We start from the raw sequence: 12182 nt of genomic DNA on the forward strand, positions 1-12182 counted from the left end.
TGTGAACTAGCCGTGCCAAAACAGGGTAACCATACTGACTTTCACCCACGGCCAATAGGCACGCCCGCGCTCTATGAATGTGTGATACTAAGCTAGCTACTGACTTTAGCCCACGGCCATGTGACACGCCCGTGTGTCAAGGTCGTGTAATTTTTTTAAAGAATACTGCTTTTCTTACACGGTCAGGGGACCAAATGTAACACCCCTAACTCGTATCCATCACCGGACTAGGGTTAAGCGGCGTTACTAAACATATCAAAACACTTTGCATTCATTTCACAAACATCATGGCATCATAGTCAAACATCAACATAAGTCCCTTTCTTAGGTCAATGAGACCTTAAACATGCATTAGTAAGAGGTCGGGACTAAACCGAACACGTTCACAACTTTCCACACTTAGAAAATTTTTCTATTCTGTTAAGGTTACACGCCCGTGTGTCCAGGCTGTGTGCCTTACACGGGCATCATACACACCCATGTGAACCAGCTGTGCCAAAATAGGGTGACCATACTGACTTTTACCCACGGCCAATAGGCACGCCCGTGTTCTATGGCCGTGTGATACTAAGCTAGCTACTGACTTTAGCCCACGGTCATGTGACATGCACGTGTGTCAAGGCCGTGTAATTTTTTTAGAGAATACTGCTTTTCTTACACGGCCACAAGGCATGCCTGTGTCCCCTGACCGTGTGGCACAATGCAGGCTTGGTTTAAGCCAACTTGCCACCCATTATGGATCAACCTACAACAAGGAAAACAAACATACATGTACAACCCAATCAACCATTATTTATGCTAAAACATACATCATTCATGCCATAGTTGCAAATTAACATTACATATCATATTGCAAATTAACATTACATATCATAAACCTTTCTCAACCATAAGATCAAACACAAATTAGCTAAATCACATGGCTAAATATATATACATCACAAAACATACTTCATAACTACTAGACTATACATGCCATACTTCAAATATTTACATTTTCAAAAGTACCAAAATGAGATCGATAGTGTGGTGACGATCTCGACTATCCGTGAGCCTTCAGTAGCTACGATAACTATAAAATAGACAGTAATCACACAGAGTAAGCTTTCAAAAGCTTAGTAAGCTCATACTCAAAACATTCATAGTATATAAACATAAAATGATAACCTATGAGTATTTGCACAATTTCAATCCATATAACTATATCAACTCAATGAGATTCATATACATAACATCATCTACCACTTAGGCATTATACAAACCTGAAGCTTTCCATACTTATTCACTTTTGTACTTACCTCATGTTGAGTGTTATAAGACTTTCCCTAAGTTATTCGTGTTTTACACATCAGCACACTTAGTGCTATAAGGTTAGCCGAAGCTAAATATTTTCACACACTTAGTGCCATCTCGAATAACCAAGATTAATTTGGTATCGCACACTTACTGCCTCAAGTAGTCGAAGCTAGTTAAATCGCACACTTAGTGCCAAAGCTAGTTTAAATCAAACACTTAGTGCCAAAGCTTCCGAATCATCACCATATTATCCAATTCAATTATATACAACCCATGTAGAATAAAGGCATCAAAACTTACTTAACATCACATTTTAAGTACGAACTTACATCGTACTTGAAGGTGTCGACTCGAACGTTTATTCTATAATCTTTGATTTTCCTCGATCTAAATTCGAACTCCTCTTTTCTTGATCTATAAGTATTCAAAATTAATCCTTTTATTCACCAAATAATTTAATTCAATCCATAAACACATATTTAGGATAATTTGCAAATTAGTCCTAATGTTTTCACATTTCGACACTTTAGTACCTCTTTCACAAAATCACAAAATACACATAATTTGCATATGCACAAGCTTGGCCGAATTCTCCTAGTACTCATACTAGTTCACACATTTCATTTATTTCACATTTAAGCCCCTCAAAATAACATTTTTTTACAAATTAGCCCAATTTACTCAATTTCATCAAAAATTCAAAGACAATATATGTTAATCCAAAATATACCTTCCATAATTTACCATTTAACAACACAAAACTCATGAATTCATCCATGGTATATTTTAAAATCATCATCAAAATCAGAAATTGAAGCATGGGCTTTATAGTACACTTAGCAACAATCACAAAAACGTAGAAATTATCAAAAACCAAAGCAAAAACATACCTCAATCAAGGAATACAATGGCCAAACCCTAGGTGTTCTTTTTCTTTTATTTTCTTTGTATTTTCGATTAAGAATGGATATAAAATGATCCATTTACATGAATTTGTTTTATTATTATTAACATAAATCTAAATGACCATTTTGCCTTTTCATTCAACCATTAAAAATTCACCTAACACATGCCCTTTTTTGTCCATTCAAATCTCCAGTGGTTAAATAACCACATAAGGACCTTTACTCTAGAAAGCCAACTCAAATAAGCACTTAAACATCTAGCACACAGCTTTTACATTTTATGCGATTAGGTCTTTTTTGCAAATTAAGTACACAAACAATTAAATTTTCATACGAAACTTTCACACATATCAATTTACGTATCATAGACACAAAAATTAATATTAAAAATACTTTTCTAACTCGGATTTGTGGTCCCAAAACCACTATTCCGACTAAAGTCAAAATCGAACTATTACAAATTTCCCCTAATGACATTTCTGTTTACAAAACTGTATCAAAAACATTTTCAAGAATCTAAATAATACCATAAATATCCAACACACAAAAAAGTCATTAATGTAGAGTAACAGAAAGCAGCTTAAGAGTTCACAACCCAATAAAAGAATATCTAAAATAAAAACAAGTCATCAAAACAAACTCTTCCTGAAAATCATCTTTAGCTCTCAGACTAGCTCCCCTAACTATTATCCACCTTTTTTTTGCCAAAAATAGTGGAGAACTTCGTTCTTGTCCTTGTTTATCTAATGCAACAAGATCAACTACGGCAAGTGTCTCAAATTTTATTATAATGTCATCTACATGCTCGCCTTTCTTGTGTTTTTATGATATTCTGACAAAAAAAAAGAGATGGATTAAAATAATCTTTCTTAATCATAATGGTTTTATGGTGAATGATAATATAAAAGATAAGAGAGGAAGTGGCAGTTTGTATGTTTTATTTGTATTTTATAAAACAATTTGATAAAAAATAAGACAACTTAAGTCAAACAAAGGCACGTCAACTGAACCAAGTGAAAAACTTGAATACTAATCTTAATGCACACTCATGAAAGTAAAATATGCGTTAAAAGAAAAAAAAATATGAGTGGATAATTTTTAAGAATAAGTGAATATGTTTTTGGAGGGGATAAAGAGAAAAACAAACAATAGTAGATCAAATTACATCAAAATTTTCCCGAGCAAGATTGCCACTTACTGTAACAACAAGAGAGATTGCTAACACGTCCCTCAGAATCTCCTTAAAAGCCTCCAACCTTTGTCTTGTGTCTAAGGCCAACTTGGCAATACAATCAGCAGGCTTATTAAACTCCTTGGAAAAGTGTTGTATAGCCCAAGGACCCATTTTCGTAAAAAGATGGTGAATTAGTCTAATTAAGGTAGAGTTCAAAGCCATTGAGGAAGTATCCTGTACAACTTTGACTACCTCTAGACTGCCCATTTGAATTATCACTCTAGCGAAGCTACTATCTTGGATAAAAGTCAACCCATCAAGAATTTCCCAAAATTCAACATCGAAAATTAAGCATGTGCCCAAATATATGTTAAATCCCATCAACCACTCCCCATTCCCATGCCTTAGAATTCCCCCAACTATAGCATATCCCGAATCAACCTTAACCACTCCATCAGTACAAAGCTGGATCTATCTATCTGGCATTAGAGTTATTAACCTTGGCTCTTGCTGCTTGGTCAAGTCCTTTCTATGAAAAGAGGCGAATTGTTTGGCCCAAGTATATGAAACCTTAATTATCTCATCTGCACTCCAAGTAGCTCCTTGGAAAAGGAAGAGGTTTTGATTCTTCCAAATTCTCCATATAAGCAATCCAAATAAACTTGACCAACTTACCTCACAAAAAATTGAACTAGAATGATACAAATTAGATTTCTAACCATTTATAAAGGTTCTCTGAAAAGAAAAAACTCTAACAATTCTCAACCAGAATGACCTACAACCAAATTTATCTAACTACAGGACAATCTCTGATCACATGCAGAATGTCTTCAGAATGATATCCACACATACCACAAGAACTATCATATCATATTGCTCTCTTAAAAAAAAAAGTGAATAATTTTTAAGTTGCTACTTTTTTTTCAAAATATATATATAATTTTAAAATATATTTAACTCATTTTTGATACATAAGTCAATTTAATATTTTATATTATGAATATTTATTTGATTTTATTTCACTTAACTTTTCACTTGAAACTTAATCAAGTAATTTATAAACAGCATAGATAATGTCATATATTGTTGAAAGGAAAAAAAGAAAAAAAAAAGTTGGGAGTGTCAAAGTTAGAAAGAGATAGATCCAGCAAAGGGGAAACGCTAAAAGAGCCGTCACGCAATGCAACAATATTTATGGTATATATATAATTATTATTATGGGGCTTCAACGAGGCCATCTTCTGGCGCTGATTTACAGCTCCTGGGGGGTCTCCTCCTGCTGCTGACCGTTTCCCTTCCTTTTGGGGCCCCTGCAAACCTCTTCGCACAACTTCCAATGTAACAAAAATATTCATCCATGCATATACCTACATTCTAACCATGCACCTATATGTACATTTATATGTTAATGTTATCGATGTGCATTGATAGAAAGCATGCATTGAAGGCATATATATTTGATAATCTCTTCTTGTTCTCGCTTCATGCTTTCTGCGTTTCGTTGTTTGTTGTTTATTGATGGAAGCCCAAATTTGATGGGCAATTGAAAGGGATCGAAATGGTTTTTGATACTGTATATGTTGATTTCTTATATACTTATTTTTATTGCATATATAATATTTAATCTCTGAATTATATATATGTGTATATATATCAAACTAGTTTTTAGCCTTGAAAAGTTGTCATTATTTGCGTCGAGATGACCTCTTGTTAATATACATGATATTAGACTTCATAATCTTTGAAAAAGAAAAATTAAGAATATGTAAAAAAGAAAAAGGCTTTGAGAAAATGGGGGCAGATGAAATAACTAGAATATAAAAGGCTTTGAGAAGGAGATGAAATTTATTTATTTATTTATTTATTTATTTTGTTCCATGATAGCTGTTGAAAATTGAATTTGATCTCAACTTCAAACCATAAACGTAAAATTTTACTAGTTAAAACCAGTTAACATTTCATGCTAGGAGTTAATAACAATGTAGTATACTTTCATTTTCTTTAGCATTTACTTACTTGGGAATGTAGATCATGATCCTTATTACTTTTGAATTCGAGATTTAACTCCTTTTGTTCATGTAGTTATCATTAAAAAGTGGCATCCTATGGATCAGAATTCAAATCTCAGCATTTTCAACCCATTCCTCTACTCTATCATGTTGCGGTTTCTTTTGTTATTGCAAATAAAAATGAATATTGCCAAATGAAAATTGAAATGAAACTGTAGCTATTGTACGTAATAAGAGAATGGATGCTAAAAATGTATGAATTTTGCTTCCGATGAACCTGCAGCTGTAGTTCAAACTTTGTGTTATTTATTTCTCTTCAAAGTTATTACAGACTGAATTTTTTTCCCAAGCTGTTTTACTTTATGAATAAGGTTTTTGATTCTGTTATTGCTTTGTTCCTCCTTATTCTGGCCAGTAGTCAATATGATTAATGTGTTATTAAACTTGTTTTGTTGAAATAGAATGCCAAGTGGCAGTCAACATGGTTTAAAAAAGGCTATTGGGGCCCTGAAGGACTCCACAAAAGTTGGATTGGCAAGGGTATGTAGCGATCAAAGAGTAGGTTTCGAACAGAAAACTTTTTCTACCATTATTTTGATTAATATCATATTTTAAAAGATTATATTTATGCACTACAGGGAGTAGAGGTTGCCATTGTCGAGGCTACCGACCATAAAGAAGTAGTGCCAACGGAGAGACATGTCAGGAGTGAGTGATGTTAAATCTGCTTTATTTAACTAATTTTCTGGACCCTTATTTTGAAGAAAGAAAAGTTCCAAAGTTTCAATCTATCAGAGTATTGTGATACGAGCATGCCCCGCGAACCTTATCGAACAAGTCTGTCAAGCCGAGCATTGACATGTTGGCAAGCTGATCCCAGCTTGTTTCCAGCTCCACGAGCTCCATCCAGCTCAAATCCAACTTATTCGAGCTCAATCCAACTTGCCTGAGCTAAACCGAGCTCACTCCTAGCTCATATTCAACTCACGAGCTAAACCTTAGCTCAACTTCAGCTTAGGAGTTTAATCTCAGCTCAACTTTAGCTCACGAGCTAAAGCTTAGCTCATTTTAGTTTAACTCAATTTTGTCTTTAATGCATTAAATAAAATTTGCACATATTTATTTAAGCATTAAACTTGTCTTATATTAATATTTGTTATTAATATGTCATAGATATCACATAACTTAAATGTGTTCACATTGTGCTGAATTTATGTGTGTTCACATGATGTCTTATGAATTGTTTTATTTCTTGTAGGTACAATGTTCATGGACTATAATGAATGCTTGAAGAAACATCTCTTTGGACACCCCACATGCATGAATGAACAACATTTAATTAGGTGCATGCATGACCAGATTCAAGGTGTTTACAAGTTCATGTATTTGTCAAATACATGAATGCACAAAATACATGAACGTTTGGGTTCAAATGCACATTCGATTACATGAATGATGAAGATTCATGCATGAATGTATCTAGAAGATCCAATCCCTTTGGACGGCATACATGCATGGATGGAAGGAAATTAATGCAAGTTCATGTAGGGCTTGGTGCAATGTATGAAGAGGTGCATGTAGAATTGAGGTTCAATGGACGGCATTTAAGGGAGTACATGTATTGGAGACGTTCATGCAAGTAGGGGCTATTTAATGTTCATGTTTTTGAAGGTTCATGGAATTTATGGAGGAACATACATTGGGACGTTTCATGCATGATCCATGCATTTTCAAGCTAACCATTCAAGTATTTCAAGGTGCATTAAAGCTTCATTCGGCCAAGGGGGATGATGGAACATTAAAGGGCTGTACATTCATGGATATTCATGATTTTTCTTCTAGAATTATCTAGGTGTTTATGGCCGAATTTCTTATCTTCTAAGCTTGTCCATTCAGCTACTTTTATTTAGGCTATAAATATATGTTATTTCATTTGTAAGAGGTTAGACTTTTCACTCAATGAAACTTTGTTAAACTTTCATGGAATTTGTGAGATTTCTTTCTCTCATATTTCGTTGAGGACTTTGTTGGCTTATCTAGGAAGCCTAGTGGCGTCAACCCTATTCTTCACTATCCCGAACTTATCACTATCAAATAGTGTGGCGTTCACCCATATACCGAGGTTCCTACTTTGTTAAGTAGTGGGTCGAGGTTCTATCATTTTCATCCTCCACCTTGAAAGCCTATAAGCATTTGGGTCGATATTTTCTAATATTGGTTCGTGCTTGCTTTTAAGAACGCTTTCTTCCATATCCATCATCTATTAACTTCTTTCACTTTCCCTTCCAACTTAACCGAACCTATACATATTATTCTTATCCATAAACCATCATAGAACCATTATACATAGCTTCCATCCTATTTTCCCATCAACTTCATTTCAAAAGCAAATTGAACGATACTTTCTCGTAGACGATCGGGCAACTCAGCATACGACTCGACTCTCCTTGAGGCGGTTCGTATCATTTGGTATCAGAGCTACGAAAACGAGAAGATCGTGCGACGAAATTAATCCCGGGTTAGTCCAAGTGAACACAAGTAAGTAGGATCCGGAAAAAAAAAAGAGTATAGAAAAAAAATTCGTATACCGAAGTTTTCTCATTTCGATTAGTTTGTTGTTGTTATTATAAAAAAAAATCTACGTAGCCGAAGAAAAAAAATCGTGTACAAAAGTGTTTCTATTTTATTTAGTTTGCTGAAATAGTACAAAAAAAAAAGTTATACAAGTTAAAAAAAATTCGAAAAAAAATTCGAAAAAAATCTGAAAAAAAAAAGTGTTTTATGCAATTCGATTGTTGTTCGAATGTCAAAGCCCTTGGTTTGATATCGTTCCCGATTCATCTTCTATTCTAATCTCATCCACGCGACACTTTTTTTTTTACCCAATTTCCTTTTCTTTCAGCCAACTCATAACCCTCATATGTTATCCTTTGTAAAACCATTTGAAACCGACCCACAATACTAGAGATCAAGTCATACTAAGTCTGTTACAAGGTTATAAGAGGAGAAAGGAGCGGAAAAAGGCATGAGAGAGTGAGATCATTCGAGTGGAGGTAAAAGCCAAACGAGTGTAAACACGAGCGGGAGTGACACCTTTTTTTTCTTCTTCTTTCCGAGCGAAATTGTGGGGTTTGTGGTGAGATACTTAATTTTTTTTATTTTGTTTTGTGATCTAACATTTTCTTTTAGCAACAAAAATCATGTCACGCGAAGAGTTCACTGAATCGGAATACCAATACTTGGTTCAAGAAATGCGAAGAATGGCGACTAAACGAGACCAAAGTGATCAAGTTTCTTCAAGTCGTAAAACGGAACTAAGAACCCCACGGAGATATACCCCCAACTACTACCTGAAAAAAAGTTCCAATCATGATTCCTTTTCGTCATCTACTTCGAGACAAAGAGATTCATACTATGACTCATATTCATCAGCGAATTCGAGAAGTGACTTCGATCGAAAGTCCTTTTCATCAAGAAATTCGAGAAGACGAGAAGCCAATTACGATTTTGATTCGTTCCAAGATGGCGTTCGAAGAGAAAGACATACTCCTACTAGATCTTCAAAGAAAACTTACTTGGAGTATTCTTCACAAAGTTTTGATTGTGAATCATACGCAAATAGTTCTTCATATTTTGAACAAAATTTGTATTCTCATCGTTCTTTTGTACATTCTTGTAAAGAGAAAACAAAGAAAAGAAAAGAAAAAGCAAAAGAAGAAAAAAAAATGAAATAAAAAGAAAAGAGGGACAAGAGGCAAGTAAGAGAGAAAATGAGCGAATCTTGAGAGAACTTGAAAAAGCCTTTGAAAAAGCCTTTGAAATGCAAAAAGAAAATGAAAAAGAAAATGAGATTGAAAAAGAGAATGAAAAGAAATTTGAGAGTGAAAAAGAAGATGAAAAAGAAATTGAAACAAAAGAAACGAGTGATTCAGAAGAAAAAGAATCGAGTGAGAAAACAAGTGAGCAAGTGAGGATTATTTCTACTAACCCACCTATTCGATCTTCTTGTGAATTAACTTTTCAGGTTCCTAGAAGTTGGTGTGACCAATTGCATCTACATTACCTTCCAAAAGAGAGGTGTTTTAGGTTGTTCGAAAAAGGTAAGTTTGCGAATGACTACCACCCACTTGCGATCGAAGGTAAGGAAGGTAAGGATTCTTTGTTTATCGAATCAAAGTCACTTGATTTGGATAATTTTTGTTCACTTACTGTTGTTAAGGAATTTGTTAAAAGGTGCCATATACAGCTTTTCTTATGACGATTACTATATTTGCAAATTTGCTGACAACATTGGATTAGTTTTCTCTAAGCGAATTTTGAACATGTTTGATCAAAGTCTATCACGTAAAAATTCTGATGTGTTTGACCCTGCAAACTTTTTGAACTCATGTGTTAAATCTTTATGTTTAAATATGCCTGCTCAATTTATTTGTGATAAATCTGCCTGTTTGAAAAGTTGCTTGTTTGTTAAAAATTCTTTGTTTGGCATCCAGGTTAAAAGATCTTCACATGATATGTGCAATTGTGTTCTTCATGAACAATCTTTGAGTTTTTGTGTGAAATTTCCATGTAGTGATTTGCATTCCCGATTAATACTCTTGAAGTATGAACCTTTGCATTTTGGTATGCTCGGTTTTGTCAAATCAACATGTGTGTTTAAACTAGTGAAATATAATTCGTGTGGTGAGTTGATTATATCTTTTTTCTAATATGTTGCTTGTTGGAATTCCTAAACAAGTTCGTGTGTTCAAGCCTGGTATTTGCTACGTGAATTCATTTTATGGAAACATTAAGCACTTTGCATCATTTGCAATCAAAATATGTTTGCTTGATGTTCAAACTTTTGATAAGAAGGTGAAATTCAATGATTTGGGTTTCAATTTTGATTCATTTATTAAACACCTTGTTTGGCCACATCTGAAATTTTCGTTTCATTTCGAGAAGGTAAGGCCAACCTATGTTTTTGGAATTGAATCAAATTTCCATGGTAACTTTCCTTTTCCATTTAAGTCCATAGTTTTCGATAATACTAACCAGTCTTATTTTTGTGAATTCCACCCCTCGAGGAGCAAGACATGTCATGGTGCGTCACCACCTATTCAAATTTATTGGAGTAATAGGTTTTTCTTACGTTGTCTATCCAAAGAGAGAAGATTCATTTTGACCGAGAAAGGTAAACCCAATCCTCAATTGTCTTCTCTTCATATTCGTCAAGGTAAGTCATCTGAAAATTTTCAAATATCTTTGCTCAATTCGATTGAAGTTGAAAATTCCATTGATTTGTTGTTTGGAAATTATTTATACTGTGATGTGATGGATTTTTCCTTTTGGAATTGTAATGATGTGATTATTATGTTGGAATTTGGAGACAACCCTCATGTTGTTCAAAAACGAAAGAAAGAGTTAACATACCTGTGGCCATGGCATGCCTTGCATGAGCAAGACAAGGGATCAAATGAGTTGCTATATTCGATTAAAGAAATTAAAATGTTTTGGATGAGGAATAATGTGTTTAAGTGCCTGCCATCATTTACAACCAATTATTCCTTGATCCAACTTAGTTTTCATGTTTGCAATGATGGTCTAATGAAACTCTTTGATAAATTTACGTATGCTTGCTTTGCCCAATTGAGATTTTTGGCATATGTTCGATTGAATGAATTTTTTATGAACTATCGAACACATTTGAATTTGACTCCTTTGAATTTCTTTTTACCGGCTGTGGTAAGAATTTTTCAGGTTTGTGTGACATCTTCCATCCCATTTGATCGAGGAAAACCATGCACGAGTTAAAGTTCTCCCATGGACAAACAGCACGACTTGAGGACAAGTCGCCTAAAAGAGGGGGGGATCATACGAGCACGCCCCACGAACCTTATAGAACAAGTCTGTCAAGCCGAGCATTGACATGTTGGCAAGCTGATCCCAGCTTGTTTCCAGCTCCACGAGCTCCGCCCAGCTCAAATCCAACTTATTTGAGCTCAATCCAACTTGCCTGAGCTAAACCGAGCTCACTCCTAGCTCATATTCAGCTCACGAGCTAAACCTTAGCTCAACTTCAGCTTAGGAGTTTAATCTCAACTCAACTTTAGCTCACGAGCTAAAGCTTAGCTCATTTTAGTTTAACTCGATTTTGTCTTTAATGCATTAAATAAAATTTGCACATATTTATTTAAGCATTAAACTTGTCTTATATTAATATTTGTTATTAATATGTCATAGATATCACATAACTTAAATGTGTTCACATTGTGCTGAATTTAGGTGTGTTCACATGATGTCTTATGAATTGTTTTATTTCTTGTAGGTACAATGTTCATGGACGACGCAATGAATGCTTGAAGAAACATCTCTTTTGGACATCCCACATGCATGAATGAACAACATTTATTTAGGTGCATGCATGACCAGATTCAAGGTGTTTACAAGTTCATGTATTTGTCAAATACATGAATGCACAAAATACATGAACGTTTGGGTTCAAATGCACATTCGATTACATGAATGATGAAGATTCATGCATGAATGTATCTAGAAGATCCAATCCCTTTGGACGGAACACATGCATGGATGGAAGGAAATTAATGCAAGTTCATGTAGGGCTTGGTACAATGTATGAAGAGGTGCATATAGAATTGAGGTTCAATGGATGGCATTTAAAGGAGTACATGTATTGGAGACGTTCATGCAAGTAGGGGCTATTTAATGTTCATGTTTTTGAAGGTTCATGGACCGAATTTATGGAGGAACATACATTGGGACGTTTCATGCATGATCCATGCATTTTCAAGCTAACCA

At 34.5% G+C, this 12182-nt stretch overlaps 1 long non-coding RNA gene across 1 annotated transcript; it reads left to right on the forward strand.

The window, feature by feature from the left end:
- The first annotated feature begins 4594 nt into the window (after window positions 1-4594).
- LOC128291874 (uncharacterized) lies at window positions 4595-11872 on the forward strand. Its single transcript, XR_008281841.1, has 4 exons — window positions 4595-4713; window positions 5846-5924; window positions 6023-6092; window positions 11692-11872. It is a non-coding gene; the product is annotated as an uncharacterized LOC128291874 (long non-coding RNA).
- Window positions 11873-12182: the final 310 nt, after the last annotated feature.

This window comes from Gossypium arboreum, chromosome 4 (genome assembly GCF_025698485.1).
Source record: "Gossypium arboreum isolate Shixiya-1 chromosome 4, ASM2569848v2, whole genome shotgun sequence".
NCBI classification, from domain to species: domain Eukaryota; kingdom Viridiplantae; phylum Streptophyta; class Magnoliopsida; order Malvales; family Malvaceae; genus Gossypium; species Gossypium arboreum.